Below are 23577 nucleotides of genomic sequence, written 5' to 3' on the forward strand. Positions count from 1 at the left end.
CCAAACCAGACACCGAGAATGCGGACCGGTCCATCGGTCCAGCTGAAAATACCTGGAAGCGAGTTTACCCCGGTCCAGGCCCCCAACCGCAGGCCAACAGACTTGCTACGGTTGAAGATGGCCCCTGTTACTTCTTCGTATCGAGCGAGCGCCTCGACCACCACTTGAACGTCCGTGAGACAAGACACGAACACGGTGACGTCATCGGCGAACGCGGAAACCCTGGCTCGTGTGCCTCCAGGGAGAGCTATTCCGCGCAGGACTGGTGTAGCCGCTTCGTCCCTTAACTTGCGAGGGAGGGGTTCCAACGCCAGGACATACAACAGAGGCGACAGCGGACAACCCTGTCGCACCGACCGAGAGACAGCGAATGACTCCGACAGCTTACCGTTGATCTGCACCGCTACCGTCGGCCTGTCATACAGAACAAAGATCCACTTGCGGAAGTCCGGATTAAATCCGGCGGCCTCTAGCACAGATCCTAGGAACCGATGGTCGACCCTATCGAATGCCTTGGACTGATCCAAACTGATCAGCGCGGCTTCGGCGTCGTCTTCTGTCCCCTCTATGATCGAGCGTATCAAGTGCAAATTGTCTTGAATCGATCTCCCCTTCACAGCATAAGTCTGGTCCGGTTCGATCAAGTCAGTGATGACAACCTGCAAGCGATTCGCAAGAATCTTTGCCAAAATCTTTAACTCTGTGTTTAGCAGAGTCAAGGGCCTAAAATCATCAAAGTTTTCCCTCCCACCATGCCGTTGACCTTTCCTCAGCAATGTGATCACACCCTTGGTCACCTGTCCAGGGATGGAACCCTGGGCAAACCAATGGTTGAACATATCCTTCAGAATAGGGACCAACATGGGCGACAGCCTCAAGTAAAACTCGTAGGGTAAACCATCAAGCCCCGGGGATTTGTTATAGCCGACCTGCTTCAACGCAGTAATGACCTCATGTTCAGTAATAAGACCATCACAGCTAGCTGCCCGAGCCGCCGTGAGGCGGGCCGAGTCAGCCAAATAGCTGCCAAACTCATCAACCCTGAGTCCGGGTAGTTGGGTGAAGCGCACCGATAGATGCTCCCGAAACCCCTCGCAGATCTCCCGAGTCGATACTAAGGGGTGTCCTTCCAGGTTATGTACTTTACGAATGTACCCATCCGAACCGCGCCTTAAAGCAGCCTTACGCTCAACAGCGTCAACATTCACAGCCTCGTTAGAAACTTTGTTTAACCTAGCCCTAACTACTTGACCTTCATACCGCTCGCTAGCCAAGCGGTTGAGATCTTGTTTAGCTAGTGCTAACTCTAGGGGGTCCCCCCCTCCACCGCCCGGGTCAGCTTATCCTCTAAACGCTTCTTTGCCTTAGCCTTATCTATCGCGAGGCGTTGGCTATACTGGACAGAGAAGCGCCTAATTTTGGCCTTGAGACTAACCCACCACTTACTCCCTGTAACCGCCCCCACTAAAGCCCGCTGAATTAGCTCAGTGACCTTCAACCGGTAGTCCTCCAGCTCCAACAAGGTGCTGTTGAACTTCCAGTATCCGGCCAGTTTAGGCCTAGCACTTAAGCTCAAACGGGCCATAACAAGTTTATGGTCCGAGTGTCCTAGCAAGTGGAACGTGGGGCAAGATAGGAAGTCTACATCGCCTCTTCTAACTAACATCCGATCCAAGTAAGTGCTTGGATGGGAAGGCACTACAGGATGCCACGTCCACATCTCCCGCCCCGGATGATCCAGACGAAATCTGTCGACGAGATCGCACGAGGCCATCAGGTCAGACAGACTGCTGTCACACCACGCCGACCCGCTAGTCCCCCCGACCTTATCTATTTTGGGATCAAGGATTGCATTCCAATCCCCCATTAAAACTAACCGTTCCGGATCCACTAAGAAGTCCTCCAACCGTCGAAAAAAGGTTGCCCTCTCTACAGCAGCATTGGGAGCATAAACAGCAACAATCCGAAAAACACTACAATTAACAGCAACATCAACAACAAGCGCCCGCCCGTCCTCGCCTGCGTGAACAACATTCACCGACGCTGACAGGGTGCGACTCACTAGCAAGGAGATTCCACGACTATAGGTATTGCCATATGCTGAGTAGACATCGTAATCGTTTACCAGCACCTGACAATCCCCGTCACAAACAAAGTGGGTCTCCTGGATAGCGGCAATATCTACCTTGAGGGACACCAAGTCTCTCACAACGCGCGAGGCCTTGCTTCGACACCTGATGCCCCTCACATTCAATGTAGCCAAGTTCAAAGACATGATCACTTACCTCAAGCACTGTCACAGACGGGTCTGAAATCCTGGGCAGTGAGGACATGGCAGGCCTGGCCAAGGCTGCCGGTAAGTAAATCCGATGAAGGTGATCCATCCTTGGCCACGCCCCCCACGTCCAGGGGGAAGGTTAGTTTGAGTGCCCTGTATAGCGATGGGTGTACATACATGGGGATTCTACCCTCACATTTAAAGAAAATGTTGGTCAGTGAAGGATGGTCCCTATCCACCAGCTGCTGGCCTGGGATCGCATTCTTCGCTGCCTTAATCATTGCCCACATTCCTCCAGTCCTAGCGTCCTTGTCGACCCTAACGAAAGTGGTCAACAAGGGAGCGTCCTTGAATTTAGTGGGGTCTGTTACTAGGTCTCCACCGACTTTTTCAAAGTTTTTAAGTTTATTGTACCGGACCTTCTGTTGTCCTTTAAGGTCCGGAGCCGGTTGGAGAGGGTCTGTTTCACAAATCCTGCTTCCTGGCAGGAAGGGAAGCTTTTTGGTCCGTTCAGTGCGGACTTTGGGAGTGGGGGAGGGGACCTCTTTTGGTTGATGGGGAGGCTGAGCGCTTGGGGAGGGGGTAGCCTGCTCGTTTTCTTCTTTTTGGCTCCTGTCACGGGATGAGGGGCGGGAAGAGTTTCTTGGGGCCTTTATAGGAGAGGGGGAAGGTTGTTCGGGTTGCTGGGGTGTTGGGATCACAGGGGGCTCATCCTGTGTTGTTGTTGCGAGGGAGTCCTTCTCAGTCTCAGTGGGGGTAGGAGGGTTTGCGCGTGTCTTGCGGCTTTTCCTCCTCCTGGCCCTCCTGATCTCTGTTGCGCTCAGGGCCATAGAGACTGTTGTTGTCTCTTCCTCTGCCTCTGACGCGGCCTCCTCCTCAGATTCTGGTAGTTTCCTCTTGTTTGAGGAGGAGGGTGTCTGTGTGTCCATTTTCTCCGTCTCGCTCTTCGGTTGTTCTTGGTCTTGGGTGACTATCTGCAAGGATGGCTGTTTGTTGATCTTGCCTTTCTTTACGACCGTCACCCAGCCTGTCGGTACCTCTGGAGGATTTGCGGCCGGCGAGGGAGCAGCGGCTTGATTTGTTGTCACGCTTGTTCCCGCCGCTTTTGTGGGCTTCTTCCCTCCATTCCTCTTCGGACAGTCCTTCGCCATATGCCCTTGTTGTGTGCACAGCCAGCAATGGGGCCTCCTCCCTTCCACTATAAGGGAGAGTGTCCACTCTCCAAACTTGAGTGTGGCTGGGATGGCGTAGAATCCAGCCTTGTCCAGGACCATCTGTACTTTGTAGTCCCCGGTCATGATGTTTCTTAATCCGCGGACCGGGGTGACTTCCTCTACGTCCCCATACTGGCTTAGGATAGCCCCCAGTTGTTTGGCCTCCATATAGCAGGGGACGTTTAGAGCAGAAACATTTGCTCTCCTCTTGTTCATATAGATGGGTTGGAGCTTTATGTTCCTGCTCTGATGGCAGGTCCTGGACAGCCTGACTGCGTCTTCGGAGGTGGGGAGCAGAACATCCCACTGTGCGTAACTCCTTCTACAGATGTAGTTGGCGGGAATGTTCTGTTCCAGCAACACGTTCATCATGGTGTCCTTGTTGACGCCCGTCAGACCCCTTGTCTTGGTGTCTGAAGTTATCAGCGAGAGCACTCTTTTCTCCAGAACTTCCACTTGACCCGGGAGGGGTTGGATGTTGTTCCCCTGGGTATACTCCTTGTAAGTGGAGTCGAAGAGTGCTCTGTAGTCTTCGGGCGTCAACTTCCCTTGCTGCTCTTTGGGGCCCCATGCCGGTCCTCCATCCTGGTGGGTGTCAGCTGGACTCGGGTTGGGGGGCGTAGCTGGTGTTGTGGGGCTCTCTCTTGTTATGGGCATTTTTGGTTTCGGAACTGGGCCGTTACCAGGCAAAGTAGGCCATTGTGTCTTTGGCGTTGTTTCGTTCTGGCTTGGTTTGCTCTCCGGGCCGCTCCCTTTTCTTATTTTCTTCCTTTGCTGGGTGGCTGTCCCCTTGGGGGATGGAGGTGTCTCCCCTTCTGGTGCCGTGTTCCCAGCTGGAGCCTTGGTGGGTACTGTCAAGGGTGTCTCTCCTTCCAGCTTGCTTTTGTTACCACTGGCCGGAGAGTCACCCCTTTTCCGTATTTGGTCCTCTTGGGGAGTGTTGGGGGGCCAATCACTGTCTTCCCCGCCGAATAGTGAGCAGATGGAGGCTATTATATCTTCGTCCAGCGCCTCGGTTTGGACCGCGGTGCTGTTTTCCTCCTTTTCTGTTGGGGAGTCGCCCTTTGGGGGAGCAGGGGATGGGTTCCCCGGTCATCCTCCCTTGGTTCTGCCGTCCTGGGGTGCAGCTGGTTGGCTGGGTTCTGCACTTTCCCCAGCTAGTGACTTAACGGCAGCTTTTTCCGCTGGGTTGCCCTCGTGGGGAGCGGTTGCAGGTGCTTTTCGGGGGGTCGCCGCGGGCTGCGGCCCTACCCTCCCGCTTCCTTCCAAGGTCGCCGCGCGCCGGGGCCCTACCTTGTTTCCTGGCGCCGTCTCGCCGGGAGATGCATCAGCTCCCTCACATAGGGAGTCGTTCGCAGTTGAGATGCTGCGCATTGGGGGTGACGTACCCCTCCTGCCTGGCATCGTGGCGGTTGCACTGGCCGCTGGCGTGGACCAAAGTGTAGTGGGGGAAAAGAAAACCCAGGGGAATGGAGGGGGAGGAGGGGGAGGAGCGGACTTTGAAGAAATTAGAGTTTTTGACTTCCCCTCACGGGGATGTCGGGTTAGCAGCTCAGATCCCCCCGCAAGGGGGGAGAGCAGAGAAGAAAGACGCAGTGGGTGCTAGCGGGTCAGAGTGCCGCGTCGCAATTAAGAAAGAGAGGGGATAGGCATCCCTGCCCACAGAGGGGAGCAGAAACGAAGCACCCGCCCTACCCCACGTCACCCTACCCACTAACTTACCCCAACGGAAGCGAGAAAGAGAACCCTGTCTGCTCGATCCACTGGGAGAGCAGCGAAGATAGACAAAGTTTGGGCCTGGCAGGTCAGAGTGCTGCTCAGGCAATTAAGTGTGGAGAAATTAGACCATCCCCTGTCTCTAGAGGGAAGAGACCGGAACGAAGAAAAAACGCATGCAAAAAACAACAAAAGCAGGTCTCAACTACCAGCTAGTGGTGCTGGTCCCGAGATTCCAGTTTCCCAAAAAAGGGGATCGGTTTCCGGGTCCAAGCTCCCACAAATGTGGAGTCGGTCCTTTAGGTCCTGACTCCCCAAAGGAGGGGGTCGGTCCTTACTAACGAAGGTTAGTATGAAAACACCTTAACCTAGCCCGAAAGCCCGGTGGCGGAAAGTTTAGTAACTGAGAGAACAGATAGTATTTATTTGCTCCCCCACCGAGCAAATTAGGCACAAGGCCGATTTTTAATGTGAGGAGTGAAGGGAGGGGGAAGGGGAAAAGGGGACCAGCTCCCGAGAGGTGGGAAATGGGAGCTGGTTAAAGGTCAAGCATGTGGGGTTGCCCCCACATCTGGTCTTTGCTAGTCATAGCTAGTCCTAGCTAGTCATAGCTTGCAGCATCTGCCGGAACAGATGGTATTTATTTGCTCCCCCACTGAGCAAATTAGGCACAAGGCCGTTTTTAATGTGAGGTAAAAACCAGCTCCCCTAAAAGGGGTCACTCTGGTTACCAAAAATAATAATTGTCCCAGTATAGAGGGTTTCCCCTCCATTGACTGGTACAAATTATCTTAAGTGCAGCATCTGCCGGAACAGATACTACACTTTGATCTTGACCAAAAGGCACTGTCTGACTGATGTAAATGAACATTTAAAATTAAGATGTTAAAATTCAACGTTATTTCACGCGGTTAATGGTAGCCGAATGGATTGGGTCTCCGCTAATCGAGCCAGAGATGTCTCGTGTTGCGGGGTTCGAATCGTTCGACTGGTATTAATCTTGACACCCTGCACTGAAGATTCCCGAAAGGATGAAGCACTAGTGTCTGTCGGTATTTAATTGTTATAGTAAAAAATAATTATATATATATATATATATATATATATATATATATACATACATACATACAGGCTGGGGAAGCAAAATTTACAGTGAATTTAAGTTGTCTTAACTTAAGTTCACTGTAAATTTTACTTCCCTACCCTGTATATATATATATATATATATATATATATATATATATATATATATATATATATATATTCAACGACTAACCGCTACATTCCACACGTTAGCGCCACATCCTTAACTGCTTGTCTCTCCTCTTCTCCTTTTAGTTCTTATTCCTCTCTTTCTCTCCCCCTACCTCCGCCTTCAAAGTTTTTTTTCCATTTTACGCCCTTCTTTTCCACCCTTCCTCTTTCTCACCCACCCTCATTCTATTCCTGTCCGTGTATATTTTCATAACTTTATATATCTATATATATAAAAATGTAAATGTTGGTTCGTTCGGAGTTAATTGTCTAAAAAACCACTGGACGGATGGCTTCCACGTTTTGGTATAATATGTTTACTATATCCATGTGTGTTTTTATATATTCCTTTTTAATTATAACATTATACTTAATTTTTCTATGATAAATAAGTGGATTTCTTTTTACCGAGAGGCAATTTTTTTATTTAGGGACAATTATTTATTACCGCTTCCTGTCACGTGACCAGTGTTACAATTTAGCGGTTTTCCTGCTAGATCTGGAGATTTCGTTTACAATCTAGCGGGAAATTCTAGAAAATCTGGAGGTATTTGGCACCCAGACACCCGCATTAGATTGCTTGAAAATACTTTAAAACATAAAATAAACTCATTCATGTAAGTAAAAAAAAGTAGCATTTATTGCCTTTGGTAACAATTATTTATTGATTATTTGTTTTGATTTTCACCTTTTTTTCGACTAACCATTCTTAAATCTCACTATAAAATCGATTTTTCCAAGTACATTTTAGGTGAGGGGGGCATTCCAATCTCCCCGAAGGGGTTTGTATTACTGTACACGGGTTTGTATTACTGTGCACATAGATTCGAAAAAGTTGTCAAAAAACAAATATATAACAAATAAATGTTATCAAAGGCAAGATAAGTTACTTTTCTGCCAAACTGGCTAGCGATTTTCTGGACATTTCTTTCTCCTGATCTCGCGGGTTTTTTTTTAAATCTCAGTTGACAACATTGCATCACTAAGAAAACACCACAGGCTTAATGTAAACAGAATGTGTTTACAATATCGGTAAATTTCCAATGGGTTTATTGATAATGTAACCATGTGATTGAACTTTAATTTAAATTAACCACACGTGGTCGAAAAATGAATGCCGACGCTCAAAGTGTATACACATTTTGATTCCTCCCTTTACTTAAAAATTCACCAAAAATCAGGAAATTAACGAATTTTAATGAAAATTGCAGTATTTTTCAAATAATGATCGCAGAATATAATGAACTAATTATTTTTACTTAACTCTTGGTGAAAATGTTTTATTTTGTTTAAACAAAAAATACCTTTACTAAAGTTATGGTTTTCAGTAGTAAATAAAAAACGCAAGAATTTATTTTTGCTTTTTTTAAAGCATCGTAATTTGTAACAATAAAAAATAATTTTTACAGTAACATTACGAAAAAAGCCCCTAAAGTCCGTATTAATGTATTCGATATAACTCGAAGAAAAATGAATTATCGGATACTATTCAGGAAATTAAAGATTCAATTAGATTCCTATTTCAGTCACCTAAATTATTTAGGGTGAAATAAGTTTAGGAATTTATAGCCAAACCTAAATATTTTTTTTGGTAAATATCCAGATACGCTAAAAAAAATAAATAATTTGTACATTCTCTTGAAAAAAAGAATCAAACTTTTCTCTACTTTCACATGTGTTCCATTTTAACAAACTGAGCCACAGCAACGCGTGGCCGGGTACAGCTAATATATATATATATATATATATATATATATATATGTGTGTGTGTGTGTGTGTGTGTGTGTGTTTTAAAGAGCTCTTAACCCTCGTGTCCTCCTCTCAGAAGAAAAACATTGACGAGCAGAAAAAAACTAGCTAAATCTACAGAAATAAACTTTTGTTTCTACCTCTCTGTATAAACACAAAACGTAACTTCTATTTTTCCTATAGCACTCTATATGTGGAAAAAAATCTGCCATTCTGTACCACAAGCGACTAAATCATGTAAACAAGTATTGGTTATGCAATACTTTTTAAGTAAATCTTCATTCATTGTATATCAATTTTCTCGTGTTGGCGATATATGTATACACACACACACACACACACACATATATATATATATATATATATATATATATATATATATATATATATATATATAAATGTCTAACCAAAAGCATATTATGGTCACAATAGTACATTCAATAATAAAAAAAACACCGTATGAAAATAACGCTAGCAAACAAATACTGGGAACTCAAGGAAAACGGACGTTCGCTGGTAGTCGAATGGAAAATAGTAAGACAAGAAAACACATGTAATGACCTAGACGATCCATGTAGAGTATGCTTTCACGAAACATTTGCTATCCTATACTTTAAAGAATCTATTAAACTGTAGGAGAAAAATAGCGAACAACTGTGTTCATAGGATAATATTTACTCTAGGATAGAGATAAAAATTATTTTAAACTAACAATAACAATAGAAAATAAACAAATAAAATAAAGAAACATGCATATACATAAACTATCAGACACACACACGCACACACACGCACACACACACGCACACACACACACACACACACACACACACACACACATATATATATATATATATATATATATATATATATATATATATATGTAAAAGAGATTTAGAAGGCTGTCACAATGCGAGGAATGAATTATAGTCGCTGTTGATAAGAGGAGACGAGAACAAGTGGCGATTTACAAATCAATAAGTACATATATATATGTTTTATTATTATTATTATTTTTTAATATATATATTTATTCAGTTGTATGGTAAATATATATATTAAAAAATAATAATAATAATAAAACATATATATATATATATATGTACTTATTGATTTGTAAATCGCCACTTGTTCTCGTCTCCTCTTACCAACAGCGACTATAATTCATTCCTCGCATTGTGACATCCTTCTAAATCTCTTTTACATACCTATCCCACACAATGCTTCAAGCAAACTACATATCAATCATATATATATATATATATATATATATAAACTTACATAAAAAACAAAAAACAACCTAGATTTAAAACAGGTCAAGGCACTAGATATCTACGCTAAATAGTAAACACAAAGGAACGGGTCAACCGGAGGTCAAATGGTCCTTTGTCCTGTAAGTGCCTGCTCACTGGCTGATTAGGGAGGGTGCGGTGAATACTAGACAGCTGATTGGCTAACTAAAAACTCAATAGAAGGCGCGAATATAAAAACGCGAGACAACCACAAAATTCTCACATAAGCCTGAAGAATCCTAGAGTGGATGAAACGCGGAATATTCAGTGTAGCTTAATCACCATATATATTTTATAACTTACTAACTAACTCTACCTACGTATTGAGCACTGTTGAAGTAAATGCTTAAAGTTTACGCATAAGTTTATACTTTCGTATATTAAATTATGTGAGTAAATGAAGTAGTTATATATATATATATATATATATATATATATGCACTATATAGATAGATGCACTCTTTTGCCATTGTGCAGAACACGATCATTCATTTAATTTAGATCATGCGAAAATTATAACATACCTGATAGATAGAGCTAAAAGAAGACTTTTAAAATCAGCACTAATATGAAACACTAATACTATTACGCAAAGAAAGGGCTTCTACCATTTAGCCCCTAGTATAGGAAAAATAATAATCAAAGAACAAGATATCAAGACAGATCCTGGTTAACCGTTTTTCCTTAATCCTTAAATATTTCAACAAAATGAATAAGTTTAGAGAAAAAAAAGTGTACATATTTATTTAGCGCATTTTTAAAAGTGTATATATATAGACATTGAACAACCCAACCTTCCCATACACACACATATGTTTTCCTTCCCGATATGGATAGGATTCTAACACTGTTTTCTTTTCATTTTCGTATGGTCTATGACCTGTTTTTTCTTTTTTTGCATTTTTCCTTTTAATATCCTGAAGCGGTCCTCTGCAATAGGGACGAAACGTTGATTATTTTATAAAGTCATTCGGTTTTTTCTTTTTTCAGAACAACATGACGTCAACCATCGCTGGTATTTTTTATTTTATTTTTATACACACGCACACACACACAGACACAGACACACACACACACAGACACAGACACACACACACACACACACACACACACATATATATATATATATATATATATATATATATATATATATATATATATATATATATATATATATATAAACTCATCTAGACTCTGTTCCACCTCTTTATAATGTGTAACAATCTTTAGTGAATCTGGATGGGGAAAAATATTGACCCCTTTCACTCTGCAGCAAATTGGCGGATGCTGACTAAACGGACATATCATCATTGACAGTAACATTCTACCAATATACAGCCTTCCCAATATGGCAGCTCTGTCGTGCAGCAATCCGCTTCACTGTTCTAGGATATTATTTATTAACGGCTGTTTCCCGCAGAAGTGTCGCAGATGACATCTCTTTCATTCATAAACTGAATTGTTGATTACAGAAGACGTTGTCATCATCAGCCATGGCTACGTTAAAAAACACACACAGATTCTAATTGTTGGATCACATATGCAGTCGCTTGCCGTTTTTTAGCAGCAGCCCGATTGAAAACCGCGTGAGGCCACAATCAATCATTGTTTATCATTGGTAACTCTGTTCCGTCTGCCTGCTTCCCACCGGACTACAACTTGGATGTGTTCAAGTCCAACGTTAACAAATTCGTAATGAACCGCCCCCTTAAGTAAACACTTCATCAAATCTCCACACTAACGTAATGTACTGCAATAACCCTTATCCCTGAGTGGCTTCCGGGCCTTGATAAGTGGTGATCACTGTGTAAAAAAAAAACTGTTGCAGTTACGAGATGTTCATGGCCAGCAGATCATTCATGCACGCTAAGCCCTATTTTTTGCATCGATATTAGTTGAGCTCACCGCCTGTTATTCCCCATAATTTCGAACAACTGCTCTGATTGTCGCTTTAGATACGAGCGTGTCGACTTTATGCACATCATATAATGTTCATCTGACGCCATGTCACATTCAAGTACTTACTTACTTGCGACGACATTCACCCGACGTGTGTTGAACCGGCTCCAAGTGAATTCGCCGCATCTCGAATCAAGGCAGTTCATCCAGGTGTGCCCGCTACTGACTCCTCACCATTCGCAATCCATCGTCGGACACTGAATACGCGAAGACCAATCATACCTTCTGAGTTAGCTTTGAAAATTGCGAGCCATTGAATATTGCCTTGTGAATCAGGTCAGTTGGTTCTGAAATCGTCGGAGCATCCTTATAAGGAGTACTTCTTCAAGTTGGAGAAGCTTGCATTGTGCGTGGATTGTGGCGTTCGGTACGCATCTCGAAAATGGTCTCTAGTCGTTCGACCGTAATTTAGGTTCCCTGTTGCAAAAGCAAACAATGTTTCTGTGAGTTTAATCTCTCCCCCTCTTTTTCTTTCTTTTTTCTTTCTTTTATTCTCTCTCTTTCTCTCTCTCTCTCTCTCTCTCTCTCTCTCTCTCTTTCTTTATACCAGTTACTCGTCGCATTAGATTCTTATCAGCGAATCTGCCCAGTTCTGGTCAGATTTTACTAAAGCTATACGAGTCGTAACACCGTCGATTTATGAGCTTCTTGTTTCCGGCTTTGGTGCTCAACCGAGATTTTGCAGTAAGGCCATTTAAACTCTGTCACTCCTTTCTGCTTAAATGACGTCGATGTGAATTAGCATATTGAAAGTTTCCCCCCATTGCTTAACCAGCATATTGATGATGACAGCGTTATCAAAGTTGTCCTTTCTTTTTGAGGAAACGGAGTAAACACAAAGAGAGTTCATTCTCGTGTGTAACACATCGTCCATCCATTTAAGCGCCATGTTTAACCTTTTTAGCACGGCATTCAGTTTTTATATGTTGGGTTTCCTCTTTTGGTCACAATCTTCATGTATTCTCAATAGACACTTGATAAAGTTACAGGCCTTATCAAATAAGATGGACTCACTGCAAAATCTCGATTGCGAATAAACAAGGTGCCTTTAAGTCGAGACGATCATCGACGTTAAAACTCTCGTCCACAGCCATCGACCTTGCTAGCACAAACACGTCCAGTTCTTTCGTACCAATACAATAATTGTCTTAGATGAAGTCTGATTAATGTACAATAGCAAGTGTGTCTGCTACCATACACTTCAGAGAACCATCCGGAGCGTGTCGACTTTATGCACATCATATAATGTTCATCTGACGCCATTCATAGACAAAGCTTATCTCAGTCCTGTGTGACAACATTTTTCATGACGTTCGATAAAGCTTGTTGCCACTCGAAGCGATATACACCCGGAAAAATTTCACAGTACTTTGCTACACACGTCATAGTTGTTGTTATTGTTGTTCTTGTTGTTGTTATTATTATTGTTGTTGTTGTTGTTGCTGCTGCTGTTATTGGTGTTCTTGTTGTTGCCGGCAACCGTCCGTCTCGGAAGACGATGCTGTTACACAACCTGGGCAGGGGGGATATCTGTTACCCGTGCAGCAGTACCCCCTCTCTTCGCGAAATAAGAGGATCCCAGGAAAAGAGAGTCAATACATCTTGGCTCTAACTGCTCTGCAGGAGTTGCCGATGATGACAATATAAAGTAAGGGACTCCCTCTCCGGATTTTCTGTCGGGATGTAATCTATTAACCTTTCCTTTCGAGGCAGCGTAGGTTTTGAATCATATTTGCTTTTTCCTAGGTGAGCTATCATCCAAAGTTGACGAGCCCATCTGCCCGAAGTAACCGGTTTTAAGGCACCAGTGGATCGCGTTTGCCTCTTCTCGCAGTTAGCATAAATAGTTTTGCCGGGCTAGCTAAACCACACGAGAAGGCCAGAGGTTGGACTTGATTGTCAAAGGTTATTTGAGACGCACACCATGGGGCATTTTTAGGGATTGGGTGCTTATCTTCACTACCACGCTCAGTTGTGTATTGTTATAGGACGTACATAGTACTGCTTCTTTGTTACCATTTCAGTCGACCATGTTCCTCCAAAACTAATTAATTATTAATTAAAGCACTATTGCCCCGTTTGGAAACTTTTCCGGATCTTTACTTGTGTTTACACATGTTTATACGTTGACACATCGTTGGGTCACCGAAGTTAAGTTACGCTGAGTCTGGTCACTATCAAGTGGGTGATAATTAGGGAATACCAGTCGCTGTATATAAGAACTGCTAAAAGCTAACGTCGTCATTTCCCTTTACCGAGATAAACATGCGACTGGAGACCGTTTGTGAAATTGATATTTCCAAGAAACTTCCTCCTACGGAGAAAGCCAGTTCAATCCGCCTAGGGTGAATATAGGTCCAGATGCTTCTTCACAGATTCGGCCAATGACACGTCCTCTAATATCCATGCATCATTGCAAAGATAGCAGCTTTCTTGGAGTAAAAGAGACAGCCCTGCGATAAGACACCACCCGCGTACAGAGAAGATCACAACAATGTCAAGAGGATCTCTTTCAAGTGCACCAATGACTATTGGCTGAGATTATGCAGAGATATTCAGACGGCTAACGACAGTGGTAACACCAAGGCCATGTATGATTTTTTTTACATAGGCGGCACCACTTTTCAAGGCCGAGAGGCCACTCAAGGATAAGGGTTAAAGAGTGAACAGTAGTTGAAAGAGCAATATAGTAATCGATCATGGAATTTTGGAATTTGTGGACTAGGTTGTCAGATTTGCTTAGAGCAGGACAGAGAGGGAAACTAAGAGAGAAAAAGAAACGAAGATTTTTTTTTGTAGAACATAAGATAAAGCCGTAACAATTACGCACTAATATGGCATCGAGAAGCCTCACCAGAAGTTACTGCATGGTCCAGAATCTATTCACCAACTACAGCAGCCCCAGAACTTTGCACCTGCTGATAGGACAGCCTCCTTAGTGGTTAATCCAAGGTTCGGGTCCCTGACTATCAGGCGGATAACGTCAGCCCAGATAAAACGTTTACCTCCAGCACTCTTACTAGTGACATGGCTACAAGGATAGACATAGAAACAGAAAATTTCCGCCATATCTGCCGACTATTCACGCAAAATACTGCCAACCTAGAATACAGCTTTTTCTTTTCCCTTTGTCAGAAAAATTACTCATTAGAAAAATGAGGACTCAGGGACAAATAAGAAGAAGCGAGAGTAACGGGAGCTGCCGATAATGCATCCACAAAGCGTTCTCTACTCTCCATATGATGGGATGAAGAAAGTCTTTGGTTCCAGCATCTTCAAGGTTACACCCATCAAGTCTACTTCTGGATAAATCATCAAAAATCGCAACAAGCAAATGGAGAGATGGGTTGAGCACTACCAAGAGCTATAATCAACGGAAAACGTCATCAGTGACAAAGCTATTCAGAACACATCACCGTTGCCCACCGTGGACGAGCTCGTCTCCCCACCCACCATTGATGAACTGATGAAGGCCATTGACTCACTCTCCTGTGAAAAGGCTCCAGGCAGTGGTGGAATTCCACCAGAAATTTTGAAAGCAGGAAAGCAGTACTCAGTCCTGGATCACCTCTACGATCTCCTGTTAGTGTTGGGAAGAGGGAACGATGCGACAAGATATGCTGAATGCAAGGATATTCACGCTCGAACAAGGGCGCCCGGAGCTACTGTAACAACTATCGCGGAATTTCCCTCCTCAGCGTTGAATACAAAGCCTTTACACGGGTGATCTTTAACTGCTGGCTGACCGTGTTTACCTAGAGTCATAATATGGGTTTCGGACCAAACCATACAAGATTGGCATGGTATGCTCAATAAGGCCGCTGCAAGACACAAATCTCTTATACTTCGCTTACATCGACCATAACAAGGCATTTGATTTGGTGAATAGATCGTGTATTTTCATCCTCCTTCTCAGGATTGGATGTTCCCCTCCCAAACTGCTTCCGTCGACGAAATGTTGCATCCCTCTGCCTGTTCTACAAGTATTTTAGTAGTGAATGCTCTGATGAACTGCAATCACGTGTGCCCCCACGACGTGAGCACCCTCGACAAACCCGACAGGCTGCTAAATCCCAATCCCACACTGTAGAGATCCCTAGATGTAAAAGCTCTTTCTACTCCAATAGCTTCCTCCCCAGAACCGCTAGACTTTGCAATTCCATTCCAGGTCCCTGCTTCTCCAACAGTACTGACGTGCAGAAGTCCAAGTTTAACGTGAACCGATATCTTGCTGCCCAAATCCCTACATAGTACCCCAGTAGTTGCTGCCCCTGATAGTAGCCCCCTACACCAAAGTGGCAATTTGCCTTGTTTGGGGTGAAAATGTAATATAAAAAAATGATGGCATGATGGGCATCGTCTAGTACAATGGATATTCCTCAGATCTCTTCTTAATTAAAAGCGGCGTGAAGCAAGGATGCGTCTTGGCGCCTACAATATTTGGCATCTTCTTCTCTTTGCTCCTGCACTGTGCATTCCACGAATCAGACGACGACATTTTTCTCCACACTAGAAGCAACGATAACCTATTCAACCTCGCCTGTCTCAGAGCGAAGACGAGGGTGCACCAAGTGCTCATTAGAGAAATGCACTTTACAGATGATGCAGCCTTCGTTCCTCATTCTGAAGAAAGTCTTTGCGAACGCATGCACAGTTTTTCCTCACCATCAGTCTGAGAAAAAAAACATTATTAGCAAAGATATCACCACCACTAAAATCACTATTGGCGACCAAACCCTGGAGTTGGTAGACAAGTTCACATACCTCGGCTCCACCATCACCAGCAACTTGTCTCTGGGCGCAGAACTCAACATAAGGATAGACAAAGCAACTAGTGCCATGGCCCGTCTAGCCAGAAGAGTGTGGGACAACACCTTGCTTACACTAAACACAAAGAGGAGAGTATATCAGGTCTGCGTGCTGATTACTCTTCTTTATGGTAGTGAGTACTTTGTACTTACACCAAGAACGAAAACTGAATGTTTTCCACGCGCACAACCTCAGACGTCTTTTAGGCATCTACTGGCAGGATCGAGTCACAAACACAGTCATCTTCTCTCAGACTGGCATGCGAAACATGTTTGTCATTCTAGCTCAGAGATGCTTGCGTTGGCTCGGTCATGTGTGCAGGATGGGAATTGGTCGCATCCCAAGGATATCCTGTATAGCGAGCTGGACTCGGGAACATGGCCAATCGGACGACCAACTCTACACTACAAGGACACCTGCACCTAAAGAGACCTGAAGACTTGTGGCATTCAGCCACAAGATCTCGAGTCAGCGTCATCCGATCGCACAGCCCGGCGAGTAAATTAAATTAGCAGAAAAGAAGAAAGAAAGACAATGTGAAGAAAAGAGTACCTAGAGGCGAGAAAGGATAAAGTCCATCCCTGCCACCCCCACCATTCCAACCGCGAACTATAACTGCAGCATCTACCAACGTAGCTGCACATCTAAAATTGGACTATTTAGCCACAGCAGAAGCTGTATTAAGCCAAACTAGGTGCCAAATGTCGTTGTCTCAAGAAAGAAGGTTGCCAATGAGGAGTGTATATATATATATATATTTATAGACTCCTCTGAATTCGTTTTTCTTTTGTGCGAATTGATATTTATATTAAAACCCCTTCTTTCTATTTATTTAAAAATAGAATACAATTTTCTTATATATGGGTTGTGGAAATGCATTCACTAGCAAAAGATCTAGCTAATTTGCATATTCTTTTAAACATTCATTTTAATTAATTCCCTATTAGTTTTTTTCGGTTTTCCTATGGGATGATCATCTTTAGTTAACTATTATGTGTAATTATATTCATGCAGATGTTCTACATGATTTATACTTGCATAATATTTGCGTAAAATCTTTACAGTAAACAAAAAATTGTTTCCATATATATTTATGCATACGTATATATTTTGTTTAATCTATTAGTATATCTATCTATATATCTATAAAAGTGAAAGTGGATGTGTGTCTGTGTGTCTGTGTACATTTGTACATATATGGTACTGAGATTTGGGAAATCTATGTGATCGGTTTTCGGCCAGAAATTTGGCTGTTAAGGGGTCAAAGTTCAACGATTTGACCTTTGAGAACTCTACCAAACTCCTCCGACAATTTTGGGTCCAAACACTTGACATTTTAGATATAGGTTCCTTGCACAGGGATCTAACTTAATAATATGATTTGAGCCCAAAACAATAAATCTTAAGGGGTCATAATAGGGATCAAAGTTTTTAAAAAATTGAACTCTGCGGTCTCTACAGAATTACTCAGACAATTTCTGGTCTAAACATTTGAAATTTTGCATAAAGAGTATTTAGAGATAGGGCAAGTTTTTTCATCGGTTTTGGTGGAAAACTTTTAGTTACCAATATATATATATATATATATATATATACATATATAAATGTATGTATGTATGTATGTTTGCATGTGTGCCCAACACTTTAAGCCGAGGCAATGGATTTTCTCAAGATTAGTATCGTTTTGAAGGGCGACCCTTCAGACGACAAATATCGAAAAATTGGCTAAAAACGTTGATATCTTCACATTAAACTGGTCAATTTTCTACAGGGGGTGGCTTACTTTTTTCACCAATATTTTTTTATGTCATCCGCTCCTTTCGATTGTCTAGCCTACGTCACTTCCGTTTGCGGTGGTCGTAGCAGCATAGACGTCGGGATTTTCACCCGTTCTTTTCCTCCTTTGCAGTACGGGTTCGAGCCTGCCTTCCTACTAACATTTTTTTTCTCAACATACACATCCAAGCACCCGGGCAACGCCGGGCTGAAATGCTAGTATATATATAAACCCTGTGTGTCGCTTTATTGCAGGTCAATATTTTTTTTTTAATTTTGAAATTGCTATGAAACATGGAGAAATTAAATTCGGTACACTGGAAGAGCATAAGAAGATGTCTTATTTCCATGAATTATATGGAATTTAAACTAATATTTTTAAAATTATGCAAATTTTTCTATTTTCTGGTAATTAAGGTCGCACATAAGGTGTGATCATCCATCATCCAGAGCTATAAAATGTTGCAATCATAGTCACGTGTTTTCCTAAATCTCTAGTCTTAATAGAGGGTAAGTAAAACTTGTTGCTATGGTTTCAAATGATCTGAAATAACAGCAAGGAGAGACTTGATTCCAAATATTTTTCATATGTTATATCTCCCCATCTTTTCAAAATAAGGTACGATTATGAATATCTCCAGTTTTTGTAATTCATATGCAAAACTAGGAAAACAAATGACTATGATTAAAACATTTTATGGCTGTAAAAAATGCACAAAATAGGCTCTAGATGATGGATGACCCCCTTAATTTACGACCTCAAAGGTAAATATCACATCCCACTACACAATTCAGGTGATTACCTTTCTAACGAGCCTTCATTTAGATTTATTGAATTCTGATCAATAGTCGTTGAGATTTCGAACTTATAAAATTGCCAACCTGTATATAAATATATTCCCTATTATATAGAATATCTGACGAAGCAGCTGGGACTATTCGTCTGTGTCGGCCAAAACGAATTGTAATGTTCTTCATTCACTAAAGGTAAAAATAAAAAATAAAGATTATATATATATATATATATATATATATATATATATAATATGAAATGACAGCAAGGGGAGACATCTGAAATAACAGCAAGGGGAGACTTGATTCCAAATATTTCTCATATATTATATCTCCCATCTTTTGTTTTAATACATAAAGTAAATTTCACAGTGTATAAGGATTATTTTATACTGGAGATATTCATAATCGCACCCTATTTTAAGAGGGAAGATATAACGTGTGAGAAATATTTGGAATCAAGTCTCGCCTTGCTGTCATTTGAGATCATTTATACCAATCGCAGAACGTTTTAGTCTCCCCTCTTTCAAGGCAAGAGTTTGGGGGGGGGGGAATGTACATATATGTAATTATATAAGAAAAAACTTTGTCTGTGTGTGAGAGAGAGAGAGAGAGAGTGAGAGACAGGGAGAGAATTTCGGCGGGAAAAATATTTTGAAATTTCACATAAAGGTACTTAATGTGTCTGGGTGTGTTCTTACAATGTGTCTTCAATAAGTTTCCAGACATTTTTGTGCAGGCATTTAAAATTGTCGTAGACTCTTGAAAATTCAGTATGTTATTGCTATACATTTTAGGAGATGACTAACCAATTTTTTATGATTTCAGCTTCAAATAACAGCTACAACAATAATTGGAATACATTCTACTAAAGCTTGATTGTCATAGTTTGTGAACTTCAAAAATGCAATTTGGACGTGAGGACACTTTAGAAGAATGAAATACGATGAAATTCTCACACAAGAGGCCTTTCATTGGGCTATCCTGGTGTTAAAACTATACAAGTGCATTGCAGCCGGGGAGGATTACTTCGAAGGTGTCTAGAGTTTCATGTGTGTACTATTAATAAAGTGTCCATACGAAAAAATCTGGAAACTTATTAAAAGCACCTGGTATATATATGAACCTGAAAAAGATTTCATTAATAAAGGAAACTTTATATCTATATATATATATATATATATATATATATATATATATATATATATATATGATTACTTCGTTTGATTGCGTAATTTTTTTTTACATAGTAGGGACCACTTATCAAGGCCCGGCGGCCATTCGGGGATAAGGGTTATTACGTGTACAGCAATAAATGGGATAATATCGTAGTAATCGTTAGTAATGGAGATGTGTAAGGTATCTTAATTAAGGGGGCGTATTTATCAGGAATTTGCTTATGTTGAACTTGAAGACATCCAAGTTGTAGTAAGGTGGGAAGCAGGAAAACGGAAAAGAGTTCCACATGCGTGCAGTTCTAAGAAAGAAGCTTTGTTCATGGAATCTACGCTTTGATTTACGCACAGATAAAGGGTGGGGAAAATTATTGACGGTGGTTTCAGCTAGACGAGTGTTTTTCGTGAAAGATCGGCGAGGGGGGACCAGAGATTGGAGCTCAGACGAGCACTTGCCATGGAAATAACGATAAAAATTAATATACAAGTATGTAATTTTACGCGTAAATTTTCAATATTTACTTCAACAGTGCTCAATACAAAGATAGAGCAAGATAGTAAGTTATGAAAATATTCTGTGTAGCTTAATTGCCATATATATTTTCATAACTTACTACTATATATATATATATACATATATATATATATATATATATATATATATATATATATATATATACGAGCAAACAGTTAATAAAACATGTTAAAAAACACTTTGAAATGAGTTAAAAACATATTTAATCTGAAAAGGAAACACTAGATAAGTGGATAGTCCTTAATCCGCGGAGTTTCGAAGAAATACTTTCCTTCTCATCAGAGGGTAGGAATTAACAAAATGCGGGATCGGATTTTGCATGCAAAAGTATTTGATGAAACAACAAGTAAGTCAAAGATCTTACTTGAAAACAAAAAAGTGAAGCAGAGGGAATATGGTGAAGAAAAAGTGATTACACATGAATGGATAGTCTGGTGGAAGATAAACAGTGACGGTAAATATAAATAAAATAAATAAAATTTATGATATACTTTAAGTTTAACATCTTGGATCATTTTGGTAAATTTAACTGTAATTTTTATTTTATATATATATATATATATATATATATATATATATATATATATATATATATATCAATAATTCCCCCCACTCTTTATCTGTGCCTAAACCTAAACGTAGATTCCATGAACAAAGCCTTTTTCTTAGAACTGCACGCCTGTGGAATTGTCTTCTGTTTTCCTGCTTTCCAGCTGACTACAATATGGCTGTGTTCAAGTCTAACGTAAATAAGTTCTTGATGGGCCGTTCTATATAAGTTATCAAATTTACCAAATTTTCATTACTAATGATTAATATGTTGTCCAATTTCTACTGTACACTCTTTAACCCTTATCCTTGAGTGGCCTCTTGGCCTTGATAAGTGGTGATGCCTATGTAAAAAAAAAAAATAGTACACTTTGATGCCTTGTTTGGGCGGAGAAAATTAAAAAAAAAAAACAATTTAACAAAACGAGAAACACAACAACGTTTTCATTTATTTTTTTATCATACACGCAAATAAACCAACGTAAATTGAACGTCCAATAATAATCACCAGTTGTCGCTGGAAGATAATCACTATGATTTGCGATAATAATAATTATTATTATAATTAGACATTAGTGTAATAATAATACACTAATTAACGAATCGTAATCTTAGGACAATGTTGAAGAGAGTTGTTGCTTTTTTCTTTTTTTCTTCCAAAAATTTACAAGACCATTTGATACATTTTGTACAAACTATAAAAAAAAAATCTTAAGCAAAACAAAAAATAAACTAATATAATTGCGTGGAAATAATAATTACTTAAAATGGACAATAAATAAAAACTGACTCAGTGATCCGCCATTTTCATGACGTCACAAGCGATATTCATTATTTGATAGGTAGATTATTTTATTAAATACAAAAAGGTTTACCATTAAAAATCATCAGAAACCACTTTTAGCAAATAAAATGCATTATATACTATTTAATAAACCAATGTAAAAAAAAAAATAATAACGAATGTGTCTATTTTAATATCCCGTACAATCATTTATTTATGGAAAGCAGAAAATGGACTTGGGTTTGTAATTCTGGCTTTATTTTATCCTTTAGTTCTCGTATTCCATGGGCAATGTTTCTGAGAAAGGAGAAAGAATTGCTGTTTTATTGGTCGGAATCTATCTATATTTTTATCGTTAGTATTATTTGAATTCAGCTGACTACTGTACTTATCTTGAGTGGGGTTTTCACAACGTTTCGGTCGATGTAACCTCCGACCTTCTTCAGGTGTAGCGTGTCGAACTCGGGAATGTTTCTCTCGAACTCGGGAATTTGGATGCAAGGATCCGGTGGCGCAGTGGTTAGAGTACTTGAAAAAATCAATTATAAAAAGTGATATTCTCCTAAAGATTGAAGGTTCAATCCTCAGTGTGGGCGGCCGAAAAATACAATTGCGAATTACTTAGGACTTCATGGCTTACGGAACAAGTGGATACTACGCCCGTGAAGGTTCCACTTGAAGTTTCGTCTAAATTCCTGAGTTCGACAGAAACATTCCCGAGTTATACACCATACACCTGAAGAAGGTCGGAGTTTACATCGACCGATACGTTGTGAAAATCACACTCAAGATGTGAACAGTAGTCTGATGAATCCAAATAATACGAATAACAATCCTCATCTCAAAAATTCAGAAACGTCTTATCGTTAGATAATATATATATATATATATATATATATATATATATATATATATATATATATATATATATATATATATATTACCTTAAAGTGGCATTTTTAATTCCTTTCATAAAGTTGATGAATCATATTATATAGCAGTTTTCATTTTCAGTTACGGAAGGTCAAAATCTATTATATAAAGGACAGTTGCATGTTTGTGTGTGTTTTTCTATGTAAAAGTCATAAACTCTACAAGACACTATGACAAAGCTGATAAGTGTTTTTCATTATTGTTTTGGACAGAATATGGACATATCGTTTGTGATATTTTTCGGTATTCAATTGGAAGAAAACTGGTCGTTTGAAGAGAGGGTTAAAATTTAGAAGGATTGAATGCAGTCCTCTCTTCGAAGGAGCAGCTAGATTCAGCATTCGTTTAACGGTTCAACTTTTGCATTCTTTCTTTTTTTTTAAGGAAAACAGGAGAAATTAACTTTCAAAATTATCCAAAACAAAATGTTGCACCAATATGGATATTTTTATAATTATTTACTGGTTTGAGATGTGAAAGATCTTTTGGCAAATAAATAGATATTTCTGAAGATTCGAAACCCAAACACGAGCATCTTCAGGTGTATCTTGTCGAACTCGGGAATCTTCCGTCCGCAAGGACCTGTTGCGTAATGGATAAGTACTTGATAAAATTAACTTGTGAATTACATTCTTCTGGAGATTCATGGTTCAATCCTCAGTGCGGGCGACACTCAAAAATGCAATTACAAAATACTTAAAATTTCTATCCGGTCAGGCATAACAGAACGGCAGCATGCTAGCCCTCTGGGTTAAATAAAGG

Source organism: Euprymna scolopes, chromosome 32 (assembly GCF_053919585.1).
Source record: "Euprymna scolopes isolate OS-2025 chromosome 32, ASM5391958v1, whole genome shotgun sequence".
Classification (NCBI taxonomy): Eukaryota; Metazoa; Mollusca; class Cephalopoda; order Sepiida; family Sepiolidae; genus Euprymna; species Euprymna scolopes.